Raw genomic sequence first — 24,129 nt, 5'->3', positions numbered from 1 at the left:
ATCAATCAATCTAACAAGGAATGACATGCCATTTGTCTGGCAAAACGAGCAACAAACAGCTTTCGGTTAACTGTGACAGCGCATGCAATCAACGCCCACTCTTGATCATTTCTACGATGATGCTGACACAAAGGTGCATACTGACGGTAGTAACATTGGTCTCGGTGCAGTCCTCGTTCAGCGCAAAGATGGCGTCGAAAGATTCATAGCCTGCGTTAGCTGCTCCCTGTCCCGCGCCATTGCGAATCATTGAACTACAGTGAAAGAGTGGTTTTGCAGTCGTACGGGCAATCACCATGTTTTGCCTGTACCTTTGTGGTCGTCCCTTCAAGATAGTGATGAAGCACCACGCCTCTGTTGGTTGGCAAGCCTGCGCGGCCCTTTAGGACGACTAGCATGCTCTTGCAGCTGCATAAATTTGAAGCCACCGTCATTTATAGTTCAGGCCGTAACCATGAAAACACTGACACACTATCACGCGCACTTCTTGATATCGTCGGTCAGGAGGCGGAGGACAAAAGGTTTCCTGGACGCCATCAGATCATCAGACATGCGCAGACGGCAGCGAGATGACGGAGAGATTCGTCCGATTATCGATCACTTAGAGGGCAAGGGCGCAATCATACCAGGTCATTTATCCCGCTCGTTGACGTCGTTATGCCTGCGAAACAGCGTGCTGTATTAAAAGAACGTGAACATGAAGAACAACGTCATATTGGTAACGTAAATACGTTAGTAAAGTATTGGTAGATGCTCACATAAAACACCTTTGTTCCAAATAATAAAGAAGCAAGGCACAGCGAAAGGGCGAGCGAGAGGTACTATTGGCCTCGACTTTCAGCAAGCGTCAAGAAGTACGTCAAAAGCTGTCGGGAATGTTTGCTCTGAAAGCAAGCATCTGTTGAGCCAGCTGGTTTGCTTCAGCCCGTCAGAGCACCTTGCACGCCGTTCGACCAAGTCGGCATAGACATTTTTGGGCCATTTCTCCTGTTTGCGCACAGCAACAAACACATCGTCGTCGCAACCGACTATTTGACGTGCTACGCGGAGACGCAGGCAGCCCCACGAACCACTGCCTCTGAGATAGCGCAGTTTTTCATGTGCCGCATAGTGTCATGGTACGGTGCTCCCTCCAGTATAATAACAACCAGAGGGACGGCATTCGCGCTGCAGCTGATATGGACGATGTTTACAAACTAAGCAACACCCGACACTGAAAGACGACTGCGTACCACACGCAAACCAACGGCCTTACCGAGTAACTGAATGGGACCTTCGTAGACATGATCGCAACGTACATTTACGTACAGCACAAAACATCGCACCGGATTTCGCTTTACGTGACTTTCGAGTATAATATTGCCGTGCAGGGGCAACGCAATGCCCGCCATTTCGGCTTCTTTACGGCCGCGGTGTAGAAAGTATGCTGTACTTCATGCTACCGTGTCAAGACGAGTTAACAACAGACGCTGAAGAATTCGCGGGGCGCGCTGAAGAAAAAATTGGCAGATTCCACGTACAGTGAAAATCGCTGATAGCGAAGCAAGAATGAGAAATTTTATTATGTCACTCTAAAATTACCACAACGTTACGAGGTGGAAATAAATGATGTTGTACATGACTTCCGTGTCATAATTATCATGTTTAGACGTGTCGTTCACCTTCGTCATTTATTCACGTCACGGGATACCAAATTTATTATATGTGGAGCTAGCGAAAGGGCCGCGAGCCCACACCAGTCTTATAATCCGTCATCCATTGACGACTCGTAACACCAAATTTGATATATGTGGAGCTAGCAAAACGGCCCCGAATGTATCATGAAGGCCTCAATATAATCCAAGGTAGCGTTGACGCGCGCGCACGCTGGGCACAGCGGCGCAACGTTAGCAAAACGCGAGCCCTCTATGGTCTGACGCCAGGCGCGACCAGCGTCCGTCGGCGCGGCCCGACGGCGACCAGCGCGAGTTGCAACGTGCTGCATTTCGTGCCGATGCGTTACCCAGACAACACTGCGTCTTCCTCTTTCCATGACGGAGCGACGCCGCGCACGTTGAAACGCGCATGCGTTAAAGCAACGCAGCCCGGCGCGTGCCTTAGAATGTATGGCAGGGACTCGCCGCGGTGGTCTAGTGGCTAAGGTACTCGGCTGCTGAACCGCAGGTCGCGGGTTCAAATCCCGGCTGCGGCAGCTGCATTTCCGATGGAGGCGGAAGTGGTGTAGGGCCGTGTGCTCAGATTTGGGTGCACGTTAAAGAACCCCTGGTGGTCGAAATTTCTGGAACCCTCCACTACGGCGTCTCTCATAATCATATGGCGGTTTTGGGACGTTAAACCCCACTTATAAATCAGAATATATGCCAGGACCGGAACCTAGAGTGGCCACGCCGACGTGACATGACGAAATGAACGCGTCGAAATGAAATGGCACCTTGACTGTGATAAGTAGGCATGTTCTCACATGACACGCATCTCATGTTTAACATGTTTGCACCAGTCACGTACCTTCATCATCTCTTGGCGTCACGTAATACCAAATTTGACTGATGTGAAGCTACCGAAACGGCCGCGAGCGCATTATCAGTGTTGAATCCAGTCATGTTGTTACATGGCACGCATGTCGTGATTATTGTGTGTGGATTTGTCATTTACCTATGCCGTCCATCCGCTTCTCGTAATATCGAGTTTCGTACATGTGAAGCTAACAAAACGGCCGCGAGTGCATCATGAGCGTAGCATTATTTATTTTGTTACTCGACACGCATCTCATGTTTATCATGTCTGTACCAGTCACATACCTCTGTCATTCATTCACGTAGCATAGGCATACCAGCCGGAAACAAGGGAAGCGCAAGCTGTCCCTCCCCCCTACTGAGAAAAGTTGGGGGGGGGGGCTGAGTCCTCCCACTTTTGACTGTGGTCACTGTCAGCTGCAGGCTGCAGAAACCAGCAGCTAAGGTGAAGTTTTCCTTCACCTCAGTAATCACTCAGTACTATTGTTACGAAGAAATGAAAATGTTACCGGAGAATGTTTCATTGAAGTAGGTTGTTTCCTAAATTTCTGCTGTGATGGTTGTCCTTGAATGTTGCTTGCGGTGCGGGCCGCGCATAAAACTCTTTCGCGCCTTGTATTGTGGCATTGCAGAGCGGGTTACAGTACAAGGCTCGAAAGCGTCTTGTACTTGCTTTGTTACGGATGAGAAGAAACAATCATTTTATGAACCAGTCAGAACATTTGCTGATTCATGAAAATTGTCTTTTTTCATAAAAAAATGAACAGCCTGATCACAGCTTTATTGAAGCTGCTGTGAGCCGATGATTGTGACAAATCTTTTTAAATGCTTTAGTTCTGCCGTACTAGAAGCGCCTCAAGAAGGTTAAAGCTTCAGTGTCTGATAAATCTGATCAAACTTCTTCACTGTAAACAAAAAAAGCTCGAATGAGAATTTTTGGCTTGTCTTTCAGATCACTCCCACCTGCACATGTTTTTATGCCCTCGAAATGGGAGTAACGAAAACACCTATGTGGTAGGGCATACAAAGAGTGTAGATGGGGCGAATACTTTACTCCCTTTGTGGCTCAGTGAAAACGAACACGGAGTTTTATGGTTCTTACTTGGAAGTATTTTCGGTTTAATTAGGACATTATTTTACTCCCTTGTAGTATTTTCAAAAAAGCAGAGTGGGAGCGCATTAGTCACGTTACCAAGCTGTTTTTGCATTTTTTTTAATTCTGTGTCGGTGTAAATAGGTGGAATCTAGGGCGTTTTAGCTCGCTTCTCTTGGGAGTACTTTTGGTATAATGGGAGTAACCACTGCAGCAGGAACTGCCTCTGAGCAAGCATTCTTCCAAAACTGCAGGCTGCATTATAAAAAAGTTGGACATGAACAAAAGCTTATCTACAGCCTAAACAGGAAAGCAAAATACGGATCCTTTCGAAAATCCTGTTTATGCACTACGAGCGCACACAGACTGAAGACTTACAGAATATTTGTTATGGAGGTTAAATTACACACAAAATACAAGTCTTGTGGTCATTTCCCAGGAGTGAGCATGGTTATGTACCACAGGATCTGTACAGCACGAGCACAATAATTACCACCACATGAAGCACCGAAAGTGCAAACACTACAAACAATTTTTTTCACGTACTTGTACCATACATTTGAAAAGTAAAAGATCAAATGAAATACAAACATTCAAACACACTTTGCCAATCACATTAGAAGATCTGACATTAAATCTGCTAAAGTTCTGTTAAAAGATCACCTAATTTATTAAATCATGTATTTCTGCAAGCTCTGGTACTGTAGATGACGATGCCCAATAACATATATGTAGAACGTAATTATAATGTGTCAAGAGATCCACTAACGGCACTAGTTTGAGTTGAGTGCTACACCAGTGACTAAAGTTCCCTTAGGAATTTCTGGACATTTTTTCTGTGGCACACATAAAATATATATAGTAAATGGGTAATCCTCAAATGTATGAAATGGAAGCGCCCATATTTTTCCCTAAAAAAGTTAAAAAAAACCTGAAGGCACTATTGGATCACCTTTCAAGTTACAGCAAAGCCATTTTCACCTGACTACCCCTAATCAGCTTCAAGTCGCAACAGTACAAGAGAGGTTGAAGAGTGTACTACAATATATTTGTCGCTTCAGTATTATTAGCGATCATATTGATCTCGCTCAAATAAGACATTCTTGTACATATAAAGAATTGCACATTCCGTAGAAGTATAATGCATTAAAAGTACTAACAAAATATATACCACTGGAAAACTGGGCAGAACAAGCAGACATCTTTTTCTGTCTCACTTTCCGATGTATGCTCTGCTAATGCTTTCTAATAAATGCATTCAAAAGTGTCTAAACTTCTACTTTTCTAGCATATTGCATTTAAAGTGGCTATGGGGCAAACCAACACACACGCACGCACGCACACACACACACACACACACACACACACACAGCAAATGAAAATTGCAGAATTACAACAACAGAACTTTCACTAAACATTAATAAATTGTCACTGACGTCAGCTAGCATACTTGAACGCAATTGGGTCACGCCGTTTCAAATGATTCAGCGTTTCTCCGACCGCCACTAATATAGCTGAAATAATTTCCACGTGTTTCTAGAAACTCGAAACTTGTCCTGCTCGTTTATTTTCATTGCCGAAAACTTTCCTGCATACTTATAAGTGTCTAGTTTTTCGCCGACTGAGCATGAGGGCAATAAAAAACTATTTTTCCTAAAAACATATTTTCGGAATGCACTCAAATAAATAGTATTTATGTCAAGTTATTGAATTGATGCAACTGCAATATAATGATTTATTTATGTGTATTATTCTTAGGGCTTTTCAGACGAGCAAAATGTATGAATTGGTTTCCTAAAAATATCCTAATGTATATATTTGCTTGTTTTGCTGGATTCTCTCTGTGTATAACCTGAAATTTTAGATAGGTTGCTGCGAGTTGGTTGAGAACGTTGAATTCCTTGGTACGTCCTCTGGCAAGAGTAACGATCGAGTAAGCGAAAAAAGAAGGCGTTCTAATGTTTTTTTAGAATCTTTGACAGCAATGGCGACAACCCACTATAGAGTACACCTTGTGGATGGTGCAGGGTCAAAAAGCATTGCAGACGCTAGCCGTAGAATGCCGCTATAACCTAATATATTATGCTCAAGGGAGAGCACATACAAAGGGTTAGCTTATGCCAGTCAACCCGCCTTTGTCTAGTGGCTACCGTACTCGGATGCTGACCCACAAGATTTGGTTTGAAGCCAGGCTGCGGTGGCTGCATTTTCGATAGAGGCGCAAATGCTGTAGGACCGTGTGCTCAGACTAAATTGCACGTGAGCGAACCCCAAGTGGTTTAAATTTCCGGAGCCCTCGACTGCAGTGTCTCTCATAATCATAAGGTGGTCTTGGGACATTAAACCTTTCATTGTGAAAACACGTACGTCTCTTTAAAAAGAAGCGTATCAACAGAGAATACCCGTGGATGAATCGTGATCTTATACATATGAAACGCAACGCAAGACAAAGCGATTTTGAAAACGTGGTGATAGGAGGGAACTTGCAAGTTTAGTTCGCACTTTTCAGAATAAAGTGCGCGCCACAAGAGGTCAGTTCTTTTCTTGCACCTTGACTTCTTCCATGTCGGAACAACCAAGAAAATTTTCGCGATATTTATCTAAAGATAATAGTGGCATCACAGAGATCAAAACGCCTTGCCGCATTGACGATCTTTTTATCATTGCCAAATAATTCAACGCGTTCTTTCAGTCTGTTTTTACTTTGACAGCAATGCATACACACTTGCAACCTTACAAGTTTCATAACCTGATGTCCTAAATAAATTTAGGCAAGAAAGGCATTTTGAATCTTGTGCTTAACCTAAACATTAAAAAATCACCAGGTTTGGACAAAATATTGAATGTTTTCCTCAACAGGTATGCAATCTGAGCAGCAGAGTACTTATATATAATTTACAAAAAGTCGTTAGGATCACGTGTTACCTGATGACTGGCGCTCTGCAAGAATAGTTTTATTTCACAATTCTGGGTCCTCTTCAGAATCAAATAGTTACAGACCATATTCTTTGACATCCACAGCTTGTGAGCTGCTTGAACATATTTTATTTGAAGCCACAGACTTCTGCCGGGGTACGTCACAGCGTGACGTCGCCTGTGCGCGGGCATGGCAGTGGTTTGCAAAGCACTCCCACCGGTAGCTCAGTGAGGTGCAGTCATTCGGTGCTTGGGGAAAGTTTTTGTTTCTTTTTGAAAGCCTAATGTTCATCTCACAGTGGAAACATTAGCTGTGGTATGTGTCAGAGAACATCTAGATGTGCGGTAAAGTGTCTGGTGAAAAATGTGCCTGCTGAGTGGTTGTTTATCTCGGAGAAGTGAACACACGTGGTGGCCTGTGCCGGGAACAGCGGCATCGTCTTCGAAAATGTGCAGTATTGACTGTTGCGTGTAGTGTGCTTTGAAATGTATCGACAATATTGGTTCACCTTTATGGACTGTGGAACTGGGAATATTGTGCGTGGTGTGTGCAGTGTGATAACGCGATGCGTCTTGTTTGCGAAAACACTGGTATTCGTTTTGTGCTGGTTGCAGTAACCGGTTGTCAATGAAACTTTACATTCTGACATTTCAGTCAAAGTAAAAATGTATTTGACGTGATCATCTGCGAGTGGGTACATCTCAGCGTATGCGCGATGTACATAAAATTAACGTGCATATTCTCCGGGTAATATATACGACTTTGCATGAGCTATAAGCATATTTTAGCGTTGCCAAATCTGCATATGCGCGTCACCACGGCTATAAATCATAATATCGGATACCTGATACGTGTTAATCGAAAAAGTGGATATTTTTGTTTCTTATCCGCTTTGTACTTTTACGGCTCGATCCTTACAAAGTAACAAAGCGCTATACAAGTTTGTGTATCAAGCCTAGAGAAGCAATTTAGGCACAAAAACACGTGTGAAATGCAGCAAGGTAACTGTGCCAGACAATATATATTATTAGGTTGTCGGGTTTTACATCACATGAATTTTTACTGCGTCATTGAGAAACGCGGCGGTAGAATTTTACTTTCATTTTCACGAGTATATGTTAACCTCAGCCTATCGCATGACAAGAAGTATTTGTTCTTTTTTCAATTGTATCCTATCAGGCTTTTGCTTAATGAGTGAGAATCTTCTCTGTAACGTGGCACACAGCAGCTCCAAAGCATGCGGATGCCAATGCTGTACCTCTTTTAAAGCTGCATTGCACAGGCCATGGTGCGAATAGAATAGGTTTACATCTATGCATTGTATATATTTCTCAAAGTGCCAGTAACCAAGTGCATTATTAATGTTCGATTTCGAAAAAAAGATCGGATCTCTAACGGCTGCCATCTACCTTGATGAAACCTATTGCGTGCTAATTACGTTCCTCCGTACTCAAAATAAAATTTCTCCATCCCTCCATCTACGACAAGAAAATCTCACTATGGGCAGTGACCCTTCCACGACCCCCTTCTTTCAGAAGCTGTGACTTCAGAACATAGCAATGTGGAATTTTTCTTCGAAGAAATGCAGACACACAGTTGTGCTATGCAGAAAGATGCCGCCGGCGGAACATTCTTGCCAACCAGCACCTGCTCCAAGAAAGGGTATGGTGGGTGGGGTGCCTGCAGTGACGTAACGCTGTTTACAAAGAGGGAAAGGTCTACCATCGCACATCTCAAGGATAATAATTTATTTCATGAAAATCAACATGGTTTTAGGTCAGGTACATCTACAATAAATAGCACAGTTAGATGAGATAACGGATGACGTTTTATCTCATCGCGTGACTTTTTAATCGTAGCAAACGTGAGGAGTGAAATTAATGCAGTATTTTTGGACTTTTCCAAAGCGTTTGATATTGTTCCTCATGCTGATTTGGTAACCAAACTGCATTCTATGGGCAATGAACACAATTTTATTACGAGACAGTGGGCATGGCTCCGCCCTGTCGTAGACGCATTGATGAAGAAGAAGTGGATTGGGCGCGCGAGATCCTAGCAGCCCTGAGGTGTCACACCTACCTGTGTATATTGCGAATACACTCCTTTCTCTCTTCCGTGTATTTGTAATCCCCGTAACAACTTGGTGGACGTGCTGGGTAACGAAGCCCCATACAACGAATCTCCGCAGTGGTCGTCAAATTGGAGTATCCGTGATGGAACACGGGACTGATCCCACGGCCACCTCTCCATCGGCCTCGGCGACACCTCCCCCAGCCTCACCCTCACCCGCATACGTGCTGACGCAACCGAAACATCCAGGAACGTCCTGCGCTACGGAAGAAGTTGGTGTTGACGACTGGATAGCGGACAACGAACGTACCAGTGCGCTTCACCGGTATGACCCGACTCTCGTGCTGGCCAACGTGCTGTTTTACCTGATAGGCACGGCCAAAGTCTGGCAAGGGAACCATGAGGAGGAGATCGGCAGTGGGGACACATGCGAGGAGAAGCTTCGCGACTTATTTGGGAAGCCCATCGGTCAAAAGGCGGCTGCAAAGAAGGACCTGTCTATACGTGCTCAGACGTCCACAGAGCCGTATATCTCATAAATACAAGACGTGTTGGCTCTATGTCGTAAATTCGACAATGACATGTCGGAGTCAGATAAGGTTGGCCACGTCCTCAAGAGAATAGCGGATGATGCGTTCAACCTGCTAATGTGCCGGAACTGCGCGACCTTCGAGGAAATTATTCAGGAATGCTGGCGTTTTGAACAGGCGAAATGCAGGCGTATTTCAAGATCTTTCACTCGACTACCGAACACCGCTGCGACATCCTCCTGCGAAAATGGACTGACCTCTCATCGGCAGTCTTCATCGGCGTCTGAAATTACGCGAATCGTCCGGTGGAAAAAATCGAACCAATTACACCTGCTCTTCCCAACAACGGCCACATCGATTCGCAAGTACCTCAGGTTTGCTTGGTACAGTCGATTGTGCGGGAAAACTCAGCAATTTGGGCTTCGATGTCCGCGCTGTTGCTCATTCTCGACCTATTGGCTTCCGTTCAAGGTCGCCGCCTCGCCCCAGGTCACCGCCCCAGGAACGGTCTTTTCCACGCTCCCGCAATCCGGCTGAATGGCGAACGGCGGATGATCGACCAATCTGCTTTAACTGTGGCCGTACAGGGCACGTCGCACAGTATTGCCGCAATCATTGGTCTTCGTTCCGAACACGGTATAACACTGCTCGCCGCGCCAACAGCTACCGCCTTTTCCGGCCTCCTGCGCCGATCCCCGACAGCTACCACCGCCTTCCACCCTTCAATGCCCCTGATACGCAGCACAACCGCTCACCGTCGCCACGACATCATCAGTCTCGTTCGCCGCCTGCACGTCGCCCGTCGTCACCTTCTCCTCTACGACGACGCCCGACCTCCCCGCTGAATTCTCATCAGTGAAACTAAGCAGTGCAGCTCTTAGAGGTGAAGCTGCATCTTCGATACCGACCTCAAATCCTCTCCTTGTACTGCCGACACGACGAAATTTTATCAATGTAGACGGTGACGGCCTGACTGTTTCTGCACTTATTGACACCGGGGAGCGTATTTCTGTGAAGAGTGCCCAACTTCATCACCGCCTGAAGAAAGTTCTTACACCGGCTGCTTCCGGCATTATTCGTGTCGCCGACGGAAGAAGTCTTGCCATCACAGGAATGTGCACAGCACACATCACAATCGCCGATCACCCCACATCTGTTCTCTTTGCAGTTATTGAGCAGTGCCCAAATGACCTGATTCTTGGATTAGATTTCTTGCCCATTCATGCCACTATCATTGACTGTGCAACCGGCGTTCTCCAACTTGAACGGCCTCGACTTGGGTCTGTGCAGTCCTCACCGTCACACTGCTTGTGCGCCGTTCATTATGTTCGGCTGTCACCGCAAGCCACCACGTTTGTGGCCTTAACGATATCACCAGCTCTTCCTGACGGTGACTACATAGTATCTCCATTAGTGGATGTGCTCTTGGCGCGAAGTGTTGCTGGGCCGCATACCATCGTGACTGTCATGGAAAACTACGTTCAGCTTCCGCTTCTCACCATTAGTTGTTCGACCTAAGTTCTTCTGCAAGGCATATAGTTAGGCCATGTTTCCCCACTTGATGCATGTAACATCGTGGCATTAGACCCTGAACACTGTTCGTCCCATATTGCAGCCAGCCGAGCAAACGCACCTAGTGATGAAATCACAATAATGATTTCCCCTGATCTTCTGCTCTGTCAGGCTGCACAACTACACTTTGTTTTGACCACCTACCGAGATAGTTTCGACATCGATGACCACCCTTTAGGTCAAACGACCGTCGTGTGTCATCAAATACATACCGGCGGTGCTAGTCCTGTTAGGCGGTGACCATATCGTGTTTCCAAGTTCGAACACCAGATAATACAACGGGAAGTCGAGCAGATGCTCTCCAAAAAAGTCATAGAGGTCTCTTCAAGTCTATGGGCATCACCTGTTCTTTTAGTAAAAAAAATGGCAGTTGCAGATATTGCGTTGACTACCGTGTCTTGAACAAGATAACCCGCAAAGACGTATATCCGCTGCCACAAATCGACGACGTCCTTGACTGCCTTCAAGGCACGCGATACTTCTCCTCTATAGATCTGCGTTCGGGCTATTGGCAAATTTCTGTCGACGACTTAGACAGCGCCAAAACTGCCTTTGTGACACCGGACGGCCTTTAACAGTTAAAGTTTATGCCTTTTGGGCTGTGCAACGCCACGGCAGCGTTCAAACGCATGATGGACTCTCTCCTCCGTGGTTATAAATGGTCCATCTGCCTTTGCTACCTTGACGATGTGATTGTTTTTTCCCCAACATTTGAGAGCCACCTAACTCGTTTGTTGACCCGTCTAGCCTTTTTTGGTCGAGCAGGACTCCAGCTGAACTGAAAAAAGTGCAATTTTGGCCGACGAGAAATCACGGACCTTGGTCATCGTGTAAGTGCTGCTGGCGTCCAACCGGACCCTGACAAGGTTAGCGCTGTCAAGAACTTTCCTCTGCCTTCTACTACCAAAAATGTTCGTTGTTTTGTGGGTTTACGCTCGCACTTCCGGCATTTTATACGCAATTTCGCTACTATTGCGCGACCACTTACTGATATTAAAAAGAGTGCACTCTTCTTGTGGGGCCAAGACCAAGCAGCTGCCTTTCCCACTCTGATCCAGCTGCTCACTTCACCACCAATATTGGCTCACTTCGACCCGTCCGCGACGACTGAAGTTCGCACAGACGCCAGTGCTCACGGCATCGGCACCGTCCTCGCTCAACACCAGGGGGGCCAAACGTGTGTTATTGCGTATGCCAGCCGCCTTCTCTTCACATCTGAGTGAAACTGTTCGATAACGGAGCGCGAGTGTCTTGCGCTGGTCTGGGCTGTAGCGAAATTTTGCCCCTACTTGTATTGCCGGGAGTTTTCAGTAATTACGGACCACCACGCTTTGTGTTGGTTGTCGTCGCTCAAGGACCCAACTGGTCGCCTAGGTCGCTGGGCTCTACGTCTCCAGGAGTTTAACTTCGACGTAATTTATAAGTCTGGTAGGTTACACCAAGATGCCGATTGTCTCTCGCGTTATCTGGTAGACCCTAGCTGTTAGCCTCGCCGTCCATGAGAGCAATTCTTGTGTGCCTGCCATATCCGATTTGCGCGACATCGGCACAGAGCAATGCTGGGACGCAACCCTCAAGACGGCCATTGAGCAAGTATCTTCAGGACATTCCGACCCTTCTCTCCGTCATTATGTCCTCCGCAACAAAATTCTGTACCACCGCAACATGAAGCCTGATGGCCCGGACTTTTTGTTAGTTATTCCCCGACACCTGCGTGCCACCATTCTTCAACATCTGCGCGACGCTCCGACGGCAAGACACCTGCGTTTTTCACGCACCTATCACCGCGTGCAGCAACGGTTATTTTGGTGTGGCCTGTATAAATTTGTGCGACGCTATGTCGCTGCTTGCGAGCGGTGCCAGCGTCGCAAACGTCCTGCTCTCTGTACGGCTGGCCTGCTATAACCTATCGACATTCCCACGGAACCATTCTTCCGCGTCGGCCTCGACTTGCTCGGATCTTTCCCAACGTCCGTCTCTGGCAACAAATGGATCACTGTCGCAACTGACTATGCGACCAGATATGCTATAACTCGTGCCTTGCCAAGTAGCTGCGCTACAGACGTCGCAGACTTTCCACTCAATGACGTCAATCTGCAGCATGGGGCTTCACGCCAGCTTCTGACGGATCGTGGCTGCTGCTTCCTCGCAAAAGTTATCAACGAAATCCTCCGTAGCTGCTCCATCGAACATCACCTTACTACTGCCTACCATCCCCAGACCAACGGTCTCACAGAGGGCCTCAACGAAACTCTTACAGACATGTTGTACATGTACGTCTCTGCTGATCATCGTGACTGGGACGCAATGCTCCCCTACGTTACGTTTGTGTACAATTCATCGAGGCATGACACCGCCGGCTATTCTCCGTTCTTTCTTCTGTACGACCGCAACCCTGCCTGGCCATTCGACACACTCCTTCTTTCTCATACTACCAAACCAATGCTGTATGCTCAGGACGTTGCTTCTCAAGCCCGCGTTGGTCGCCAAATTGTTCACGCTAGGCTCACTGCTTCTCAGGCCTCACAAAAAGTCCGCTACGATGACTGGCACCGCGACGTTGACTACCCTGCTTATTCTCTTGTACTGCTTTGGACGCCGCATCAGCGTAAAGGCTTGTGCGAGAAGCTCTTTCCACAATACACCGGGCCCTACAAAGTTCTCCGCAAGGTCACCGACGTCGACTACCTCATTACTCCCGTTGAACCACACTCATCTTCTGCCACACCACCTACTGACGTTGTTCATATGTCGCGACTAGAACGCTACTACACTGCCAGTCCTGATTGAATTAGCGGCGCCGTGACGGCGCTTCGTCTGATGGAGGTGATATTACGAGGCAGTGGGCATGGCTCCACCCCGTCGTAGACGCATCGATGAAGAAGAAGCGGATTTGGCGCACGAGATCTCAGCAGCCCTGGGGTGTCATACCTACCTGTAAATATTGCAAATACACTGCTTTCTCTCTTCCGTGTATTTGTAATCCCCGTAACAATATCACTCGTTGGATAGAATGGTATTCGTCCTCAAGGAAACAGTATGTTGCATTAATGATTGTATTTACGATACAATGGATGTTCACTCGGAAGTACCGCAAGGTTCTGTACTTGGCCCTTTAATGTTCGTAATTTATGCGAATTATATTTATTTGCCTGTTCATTCGCCTGTGAAGATCCGGCTGTTTGCCGACGACTGTGTTTTGTATGCTAATGTGACTGACCATTCCGACCAAGTTCGACTCAATGATACGTTGCAATCAATTGTCATATGGTGTGAAAAATGGGGATTGAAGCTTAAGAATAATACTTCGAAGACGGCGTGTATTACATTTAGGAACAGAAAAGAACCCTTAGAATTTTTTTATACTATTAATAATGCTTACAGTGAAGAAACCAATCAAGTAAAGTATTTAGGTCTTACAATTACAAGGAGTTTAACTTGGGTACACACATAAAAAACGTTTGCAGCGACGCGCTAAAAAGCTTGCATTTTTAATCGAAAATTACGTCATAGATCATCGACCGTAAAGTTATCTGCATACAAAATACTCGTCAGACTAGAATTAGAATATGCGGTTCTCACGTAGAGCCTTAACTAAAAGTACTTGATCAGAAAACTAGAAAGAGTACAAAACTTGCTCTTAAGGTTTATATACACTACATACTTGCGTTTTTACAGTGTGTCGCGACAGAGCCAAATTGAAAAAAAAAACTAGTTAATTGCAGAACTGTATCTTGCTTGAAAATTTTGTATCAACTGTACCACGGTCACCACAAAATACCAGGTGAAAAGTACATAACTGAGCCCCCATGCAATCCGGTCGTATAAACCACAACAGAACAATCAAGCAGCCGTTTAGTAATCTTAACATATATAAGTATTCCCTTTTTCCACATGCTATATCACAATAGAATAAGTTACCCAAAGAAGAAGTAAACTGTAACACAGCTGAATCATTTGTTCAACTTTTAACCTTTCGTTTGATATATAAAGTTCTGTTTGTGCTGAACAGCCTTGTTGCAGTTGATTTTCACGTTCACTTCTTCATGCATATTGTTCGTCTCAAGTGTTGAAATATTGTACATGCATATTTTATCACTTATAATGTTGTGTGTTTGCCCCACCGCAGTGGTCTGGTGGCTAAGGTACTCGGCTGCTGACCTGCAGGTTACGGGATCGAATCCCGGCTGCGGCGGCTGATTTTTCGATGGATGTCGAAATGTTGTAGTCTCGTGTGCTCAGATTTGGGTGCACGTTCAAAAACACGAGGTGGTGGAAATTACCGGATCCTTCCACTCAGGCGTCTCTCATAATCATATGGTGGTTTTGGGACGTTGAACCCCACATATCAATCAATGTTTTGCGTTTGTTTTGCAAAGCATATTTATTTATTCATTTTCTTTTGCTTGTTAATTGTGGTTTACTACTTAAGTTGTCGATAGATCTAAACATTATTGTTGGTATTGTGTTTATTGATATTCCCACTCCTACCTGGTCCCGAGTAGGACCTTTAGTATTTGCAAAAAAATACTAATGAATCATTCAATCAACATTCGGTGCCAGGAAAACGCTAGTACATTGATTAGACAAAAACAGCAAAGAATAAAAGCGAGAAAAAAAAGATTAAGAAATGAGGAACGATAGAGGTAGTAAAGGGCGACTGCCGATTCCCCTGGTTGGGTCAGCCCAGCAGTGCCGTCTACATGATGCCAGGGCCCAAGAGGTGTTTTGTCTCTGCCGGTTGAGCTTAAAGCTCCAATAACCCGGAATTGTCTCAACCCCTCGGACCCCCTTTCCCTAGGTTGCCGCTAAGCCACCTACGACTAGGCGTCTGCTTGCGTAGATGTTTCACCGTGCAAACGCCTGTTTGCACACGCGACCCTGCGGGGAAGTTAAGGAGGTGATAGCGAGAGCTTCCAGAGCTACATAGGCAGCTAGAGAGAAAGATAGGTACATAGATGTATAGATAGATGCTGAAAGTGCCTAAAGTACGCAGAGGAATCATTCCATTTATTAAATGTTCAACCTCCTGCATAAGGACATGATTTATTAGGGGCGAAGCTCTATATAATGGCGTTCGTTCGTCCCTCGTAGCCGTTGTAGTGTGTAACAGTTATAACAATTTGACTTCCAAGGTGGTGCATGTGACAGATTTCTTCTGTGCGTTGTGGAACAATAAAAACAGTGCTCAATGTACATGCCAATGACTGCTAATGGGAAATGAGAGACAGAAGCTTTCGTCTTTTAGTTAGCGCGCACGCTGCAATCCCCATTACCAGTCATTAGCATGTACATTGAGCACTATCTGACAAGAAAGGGTTGCTACGTTATACTCGCTGGGTTTAACCTCCTTAGTTTTAGAAAGGTTTAGCTAGCGTTTAGCCGCAGTGTCATGAATACAATGAGCTAGTATATACCATGAACTCGAGGTGGTTGAAGGTGGCAAGTAGATACGAACCGCAAGCCGTAAGAAAGTGAAAGCCGAATTACCCTGTCTCTCATTTCCCATTAGCAGCTTTTGGCATGTACATTGAGCACTATCTGACAGAAAGAGGTTGCTACGTTATACTAGCTGGGCGTAACCTTCTTGGTTTTAGAAAGATTTAGCGAGCGTTGGGCCGCAGTGCCATGAATACAGTGAACCAGGATTTACCATAAACTCGAGGTGGTTAAATGTGGGAAGTAGACCCGAAGCGCAAGCCGTAAGAAAATGTGCCTGTGCCACCTCTCGTTTAGCCTTTGGAATGTCCGCTGGATGGCGGTGCTTCTATATGGGGAATATATAATGAAAGGATGTGAGATGGTGGTACTTGGAGTGTTGAATAGATGGACGAACGGACACACAGACAGATGCATGGATGTACGCATGAACGGACGCAGGGGCGTACGCATGGACGAACGCGGGGACGGACGCACGAACAAACGCACGCACAGACTGGCGGATGGATGCATGAACGGTCACAAAGACGGACGCATGGACGGACAGAAGCAAGAACTCATGGATGGACGAATGCCTCGCCCCACTCTCCATCATTCAGTCCGTTGATATGCTGCCAATTTTTTTCGTGGTTTAGAGATTTCAAGAAAGCAGGATCACGCACACTTTAGCTCCTATTTAAAATCCTGTGTTGGTGGATGCTAGAACAGTAGGTGTATATGGTGGAAAGAAAGGTAAATGTGATGGAAGTAGTTGGGCATATAGTGGAAGCTGCAGTGGTCATAAGGGCTGCCGATGATGAAAGCGGAAAAAAGGGTGCCAGATGGTGGTGTTAAGAGTGGATGACGGTGGAATCCTTGAATATTGGTGGATCATGGTGGCATGCTGGAAAAGCACATGGAAATATGTGAAATTACCTATTTTCTGTATGTTCTCCTTGAATGCGCAAAGAAATATGTGTACGGTCGAAAGAACGCAACACAAATCATTACGCTTTGTGGCAAGTCCTTTTTATTCGTGGGGAATCAACACCGCTAGTTTTGTGGAGTGCCGAACCCCGCCGTGAACTTATTGAGCATAAAAATGCAAATGACTTCGGCGGAAAAAATTTGGCTGATCCCCGTGCCTGGGGATTGACGTTATACGAAGCATGTGGAGGGGAGGTGATCATGTTGAAATGTTTTTATTGAATGACCCATCATGAAATGACGCTAATAGTATGTACAAATGTTCCACGGACAGACATATGTTGAATAGTTGCAGATGTTTCAATGACCACTGGTGCGCACTAATGCGATGATGCCAGCTGTAACATACGCATTAGCAACACAAGAAGCTGATATAAAGCGATGATGCTCGCGAAGATGCTTGCCCTAAAGACTGCCACATAAAGCTACTTTAGCACTTGGTACCGAACCACAGTTGAAGTTAGACGTTAACACGACGCGACGGCTGTATCAAAAAAGCACATATTATGTAAAATTTATAAAATTGGGTAGGCAGCATTGCAACCACTATTGAAGTTTCACGAAGATTAGCGTCTATTCGAAAAGTAGTTCCAAGACCTGACGTAGCTTTGTGGTAGAACGCTTGACCGCCACGTTGAATGCTTGGACTCGGTTCCTGCTGGGACGATCAATTTTAATATTTGCATTTGTCGCGGGGTCAACTCTGGCTATGTCAGGTTTTCTTAACACTGAAAAATATTCTATGCCTTCGTTGGGTCAACGCTACTGATGTCGGGTGTTCCTTAACGCTCACGCGTTTATATTGCTCATGTGTTTCCCGTCGTTCCTGGGTAGATACTAAGCGTCAATCGCTTGTGACACACTTCCGCATAACAGCGGCCCATACACGCCAATGGGTATGTGCCACTATCTAGCGGGAAGTGTTTGACGACGTGCGCGACAAGATTGTGACATTAATCATACCTTGATCAGCGTGTATATTCGTCAAACGATCTTACCCTTCCATGCTAATGTTGGTTCACGCCAAGTTAAGGGGGTGACCACGAGAGCACCTAAACGTAAGTGGATAGATAGATAGATTTATAGATAGACAGACAGATAGATAAGCTCAAAGTCACCAATGTTCGCTAAGATATGATTCGCATTTATTATTCAAAATGGCCAAAGGGTTAAGAAATGGAAAAAGGACAACCACCTGTTTGTAGGACATAGTCACAAAGAAATGCGTACGAATTTCTTAGAACGAAAAATTTCTTTCCGGATAATTTGTCCGGGTTTGAATCCTAGACTAGTGGGGCGGTTGCTCTACCAATTCATATACCCATAAACGGGTATTATGCGAATTATTTTATTCTCGTGGCTGCATGGCATGAGCGTGAATTTATGCCCTACAAAGTGTGCAGAAAGGTAAAGTGGTTAACGGGCTATATTATGAGGTGCACCGTTGTGGAACGTTCAAGTAATTTTCACCGTCCAGATCCAGTGTTCCTCAGTATGCCCCCAAATCACGCCACTACCCTTCTTGTCTCCATTGAATTTATATCGTAACCTAACCTTCATCGAATGATTGATAATACGTGACACTTATTGGCACAAGGACCATTTATGGCTAAAGAGCGCCAGCGATATATTTAACAGTGTAAAAACTAATTATGTGAAGCTGCTCTATAGAGGCCTTTATTGAAATATTAGATGATGAGTTAACAATGTTTCGCAACCAAATAGTAAATCATTACCGGACTGGTTCTTTTTCTCTACGTCTCTCCTAATTCACAGTTTTCATCAGTGTTGTCTTGTTCGCTTCACTGCAGGCCATGATTCCACGACGTATTTTTATTTTATAATGAATCCTGTCTCAGATAACTGTCATTGAAGCTCCAACCTCCAGGTACGAACGTAGAGTGTGTACAATTGAAAGCGATCATTCATTGCGCTTTACAGACACAGAATCAGTGATTGTGCCAGGAAGCAATGTTTTGTCCACTGCCACAACAAATTCTTTTTAGGGACGAAGCTTCTTATGGCGTGGCTTGTGCGTCCCTCGTAGTACGTAACCACTAGTGGCATATACCCGAAATAGCAGTCCTTATGATTTCGACTTCCAAGGTGGTTCCGGTGACAGAGATTTTCTGTGCGTTGTTGAACAATAAAAGATAGTGCTCAATGCACATGTTAATGGCTGCTAAGAGGAAATAAGAGACAGGAGCATTCAGCCTTCAAATAACGCGCACGCTGCAATCCCCATTAAGAGCTATTGGCCTGTACATTGAGCACGATCTTACAAGAAAGGGTTGCTACGTTATACTCCCTGGGTGTAACCTCCTTGGTTTTAGAAAGGTTTAGCGAGCGTTGGGCCGCATAGCCATGAATACAGTGAACTAGCATATACCATGAAATCGAGGTGGTTAAAGGTGGGAAGTAAACCCGAAGCGCAAGCCGTAAGAAAGTGTGCATGTGCCCCCTCCCGTTTAGTCCTTGAAATGTCCACTGGATGGCGGTGCTTCTATATGGAGAATATATGATGAAAAGATGCGAAATGGTGGTACTTGGAGTGCTGAAGAGATGGATGAACAGACACACAGACAGATGCATGGATGGACGCATGAACAGACGCAGGGGCGTACGCATGGACGAGTGCAGGGACGGACGCACGAACAGACGCACGCACGGACGGGTGGATGGACGCATGGACGGTTACACAGACGTACGCAGGAACGGACGAATGCTTCGCCCCACTCCCCATCATTTACTCCGTGGATATGCTGCCATTTTTTGTCGTCTTTCCGAACCTGCTCGTAAAGCATCCCATATCGCAGACACGAACGACGTTGCCAGCGGCGACCATGCGATAAGGCCTGCGATAAGGCTCGCAGGGAGTGCCCAGTTTTCATTCTTCGGCGTCCTCGTCACCGTTGGATAATCATGCGGTTTGAAGTGGCGATGTTGGCGCTCTGAATTCTCGGATACCGGACAATGCAACGTAGTTGCGGTGCATTGCATGTGCAGTTGTGCAACGTCTGGATGATACGTAAGTAAACTTGCAGGATATTTTCGTTAAATTCTGTCCTATATTGATGAAACGTGTTTGTAGAGAGGACGCTAATAGCAGGGTGTTTTGCACGTATCCAAGTTTTACGGTACATACATGTCAGGGGTGTATTGAATGAGCAGTTGAGGAAGATACACGCGCGAAATGAACTTGTTCACATCTCACACATAAAGAACGACAGAGTGGTAGATGGCACGCTCCCATTATTCTCTGCTGGCTGAAGTGTGGCGATTGAGTTTTTTTGGTTATTTCCTCTCAAAATTATGTTTTTATCAGGCCATTCACGTGCGTTATAGAAGCAGCTTCAATTGTTCAAGTTATCGCGTGCAATAAGTCGTTTTCATAATTTTGTTGTGAAAGATAATTGACGAGGTCTCACACATGGTAGTATAATCTGTCTGTGTCACTCGTTGTAACATTTAGGGCTGGGTTTGCCGTTTTGCCCAATTTTTTCGTTTTAGTGCAACCGGTAAGGCGAAGCCGATGACAATAGTAAAAACGGGGTAAGTGTGATGTTCAGCGTTCAACAGAATGAAATAAGTAATGCACTAAATGATGAAATTTCTGCAAAAGTGTCTGACGAAACGATTACAATCATTCAGTTAAGTGAGTTTTTCAGGCAACAAGAGAAAGTAAAAAATATAAAATATACGGACCTTTAATGGATAGCTTTTCAGTAAGCACTCGTTTCATGTACAGCGTCTTGAAAGATTTCTCTGCGTAGGTCGAAACAATTTTATTTTCTTATTATACATCCCTCGTACAATTTCGCCTTTGTGCACTGTATATACAATTCAATGCAAATTTTCTTTCCTGCAATATATTTGCGGTTAAATTTACCTTTGACCTGTTTCTCTTGCGGAGCGGGCTCATTAAGTGAATAGACGCATTCGCTTATGATGTATAATAAAATAATGCAGAAATTAGAATAAATTTGTATATTATTGAATCCTTATAAAGTACGTCATTGCGCAACGAGTTTGACGTCACCGCTCTCGCAAATGACTTCGTCCCACTATTCGTTTGTCTTTCTAGATAATTTATGAGTGGTAGCAGTTCAGCGTCGTCGCGCTGCTGTTCAGGAAAGGAGGCAGTGTCCATAATTTCCAAAACGTTTGTGTCGTCTTCGTCATCCTAGGGTGCCGTCTCAACAGGTGATCGAGAAAGACAGTTAGCATCAGTGTGCCATTTTCGCGATTTTTAGGCAAAAGTGAAGTCAAATTCTTGGAGCTGAAGACTCGAACACGTAAGATGGCCAGACAGATCTTTCAAGTTGACTAACCAAGAGAGCGAGTAGCCGACGCTAAAAACGGTGAATGGACGGCCGTACAAATAAAGACGAAACTTCAGGACTACCCTTACCATTGCGAGACATTTTTTTTCCGTCGTATTGTAGTTAGCTTCGGCTCGGGACAGCGTCCTGCTGGCCTATGGGATCACCTTTTCGTTGTCGTTCTACGACTTTACGAGGCCTGCTTTAAGACCGACATTACTAGCGTCTGTATGTAACTATGTGTGCGCGTCTTCATTGAAGGGGGCGAGCATGGGAGGTGTTTACATGCGCTGACGAAGCCCGTGAGATGCCTGCTGCTGGTATGCGCCCCACGTGGAGGGATATCTTCCCTAGTGGTCTGTGTCAATGGCCATGAGATTCGCAAGAAATAGCAATAAAGCGCTGGTAATAGGCACACAGTCTCAAAAAACGTCTCACTGATTTTGGTCTGATGGCGTCGAAAATAGGCATGGTAGCAACTTTCAGCCACGGCAACAAAACGGGACCAAGGAATTGAAGTTTGTGGAAGCCGAAATGACACGTTTCAGGTTTTATTGTAAGACCGGTCAAGCGTAGCTGCTTCGAGATTTCGTAATTTAACTCAAAATTCACAGAAAATACAATCACGTCATAGAGGTACACCAAGCAGGTTTGCCACTTATGTTCTGACAGTACCGTTTCCATCCCACGCTGGAATGTTGCTGGCGCTGAACACAAACCGAAAGAAATCACCTGAAATTTATGAAGTCCGTCGGGCGTCACGAAGGAGGTCTTTTCACGACATATCTCAACCACTAAAATTTGCTAGAATAGCCACTTTTGATGTTCATGGATGAAAAGTAGCGTGCGTTTAACTGTCTATTCAACAAATTGTCAATACGCGGCAGAGGATAGAGGTCCTTCTTCGTGGTCTCATTGAGCTTCGAGTAGTCGACGCAGAAATGCAAACTGCTGTCTTTCTTTTTTGACTAGTACTACAGTGAATGCGCGAAGACTGTTGGATGTCCTAGTGACACCATCTTCCAGCATCGTTTTCACGTGTTTCTGAATGGCCTCATGCTCTTTGGGGCGACGCGAACCGTGATGACGCAGTGTGTCGATTGATTTGCTTGGTCGATTGATTGATTTGGGAAATTTAACGTCCCAAAAGCACCATATGATTATGAGAGACGGCGTAGTGGAGGGCTCCGGAAATTTTGACCACCTGGGGTTCTTTAACGTGCACACAAATTTGAGAACACGGGCCTAAAACATTTCCGCCTCCATCAGAAATGCTACCACCGCAGCCAGGATTCGATCCCGCGACCTGCGGGCCAACAGCCGAGTACCTTATTCACTAGACCACCGCTGCGGGTTTGACGCAGTGTTTCGTCCGTGGCGTTCAACCAACTCTTGAAGTGGATGAGAAGCAGCTGCGGAATTGGTTGACCAACGTGAGATGGTGGTCTCGCTCAATGATAGATAACGTCGGACTAACGTCGACTAAAGTCGGTGTAGTGATAGTAGATGCTGCTCTCTACTCCTCTAAATGGCAATCTTCTATTTGAGCGAGTTCGTAAAGATAGGCAATAGCCGTAACTGTAACAATGTGTCGGCGTTCTCTTCTGAAATTTGTCAATGGCATTTTAGCACATTCTTCGATAACAGTGGTGACAACCATGACAACAGAAATAGCACAAAAAATAATGCGAGCTCCTTGATGGGCTCAGGGATGCCAGTACTGTTTCGCAAGGTGTCGCAGTGCACGGATACGAGGGAGCATCTTCGAGGTGGCAGTATGACCTTGTCACGAGCGATACGGAAGCGAGGTGGCTGGTGTTCCTTTTCAGTAGCAGTGTGCGATTTTATAGTGAATGTTACGCTTCTGTCGCGGATGTTAATCACAGTTCCGTATGCGCGCAAGAAATCTATTCCCAATATAAGCTTGTTACAGTGCTCGTGAGTAATATCAAGGGGGGTGACAAAGGTGGAACCTGCGATAAAGAGTTGGGCCATGCACTTTCCAAACGGTGTCATCAACTGACCACCTGCAGCTCTTATATTGGATCCATGCCATGGCATCTTCACCTTTCTTAGTCTGTCGGCTAGCTGTAGGCTTATAATACAAAAGTGAGAAACAGTGTCCACAAGTGCGGCCGCTTGGTGGCCGTCAATGTGAACAACGAGGCCAGCGCTGATAACATTGGTGGCATCGGCAGTTGTGCCATACGCCGGATTAGTCGTCGCTGTTCTAGTCTTCGGCATCTATGACTTCGAGCAATCGTTCGTCTGTAAGGGGGGCTGTTCGGCATTTCGAATATTGGCAACCCAGCCACCGAGGTTACTGCGTCTAGTTTGCCTGTCGCGGGCTAGAGGACCTGCCCCTCGTCATGTCAGCAAAACTGCGACGATTAGGTAAACTGCCTCACGCAGGAGATGAAGAATGTGATCCAGTGGTCACTGTATTCTGCGCCGATGTGTTCATGGGAGCATCGTTATTTGTGCGCCGAACGTCATACGTAGGGTAATCAGAGTAGCGAGAAAATCTCTAGTACTGGGCGTTGTGATAACGGCAAACTCTGTAGACCTGCTCAGCTTCGCCACAATGAAAGCATACCAGTCGACGGTCAGTGGTACGCCACAAATCGGTTTTACGACGCTCGAAGGTCAGCAGAGAATCACTACTGGACCACGTTGTGGGGTTCACTTGTTGGCCATATGGCGTTCG

At 45.7% G+C, this 24,129-nt stretch overlaps 1 protein-coding gene across 3 annotated transcripts in view; it reads left to right on the top strand.

The window, feature by feature from the left end:
- Positions 1-19,976: 19,976 nt before the first annotated feature.
- LOC119174053 (uncharacterized) overlaps positions 19,977-24,129 on the top strand; it is a 461,603-nt gene continuing 457,450 nt past the window's right edge. The window contains exon 1 of one of the 3 annotated variants that reach the window (XM_075896309.1): positions 19,977-20,128. The gene's annotated coding sequence lies outside the window, so the exon portion shown is untranslated. The remainder of the gene's footprint in view (positions 20,129-24,129) is intronic. The other 2 variants (XM_075896310.1, XM_075896313.1) reach the window with 2 other exon arrangements.

This window comes from Rhipicephalus microplus, chromosome 5 (assembly GCF_043290135.1).
Source record: "Rhipicephalus microplus isolate Deutch F79 chromosome 5, USDA_Rmic, whole genome shotgun sequence".
Classification (NCBI taxonomy): domain Eukaryota; kingdom Metazoa; phylum Arthropoda; class Arachnida; order Ixodida; family Ixodidae; genus Rhipicephalus; species Rhipicephalus microplus.
The sequence above is the reverse complement of the archived record's forward strand: the minus strand, read 5'-3'. Positions and strand labels throughout refer to the sequence as shown.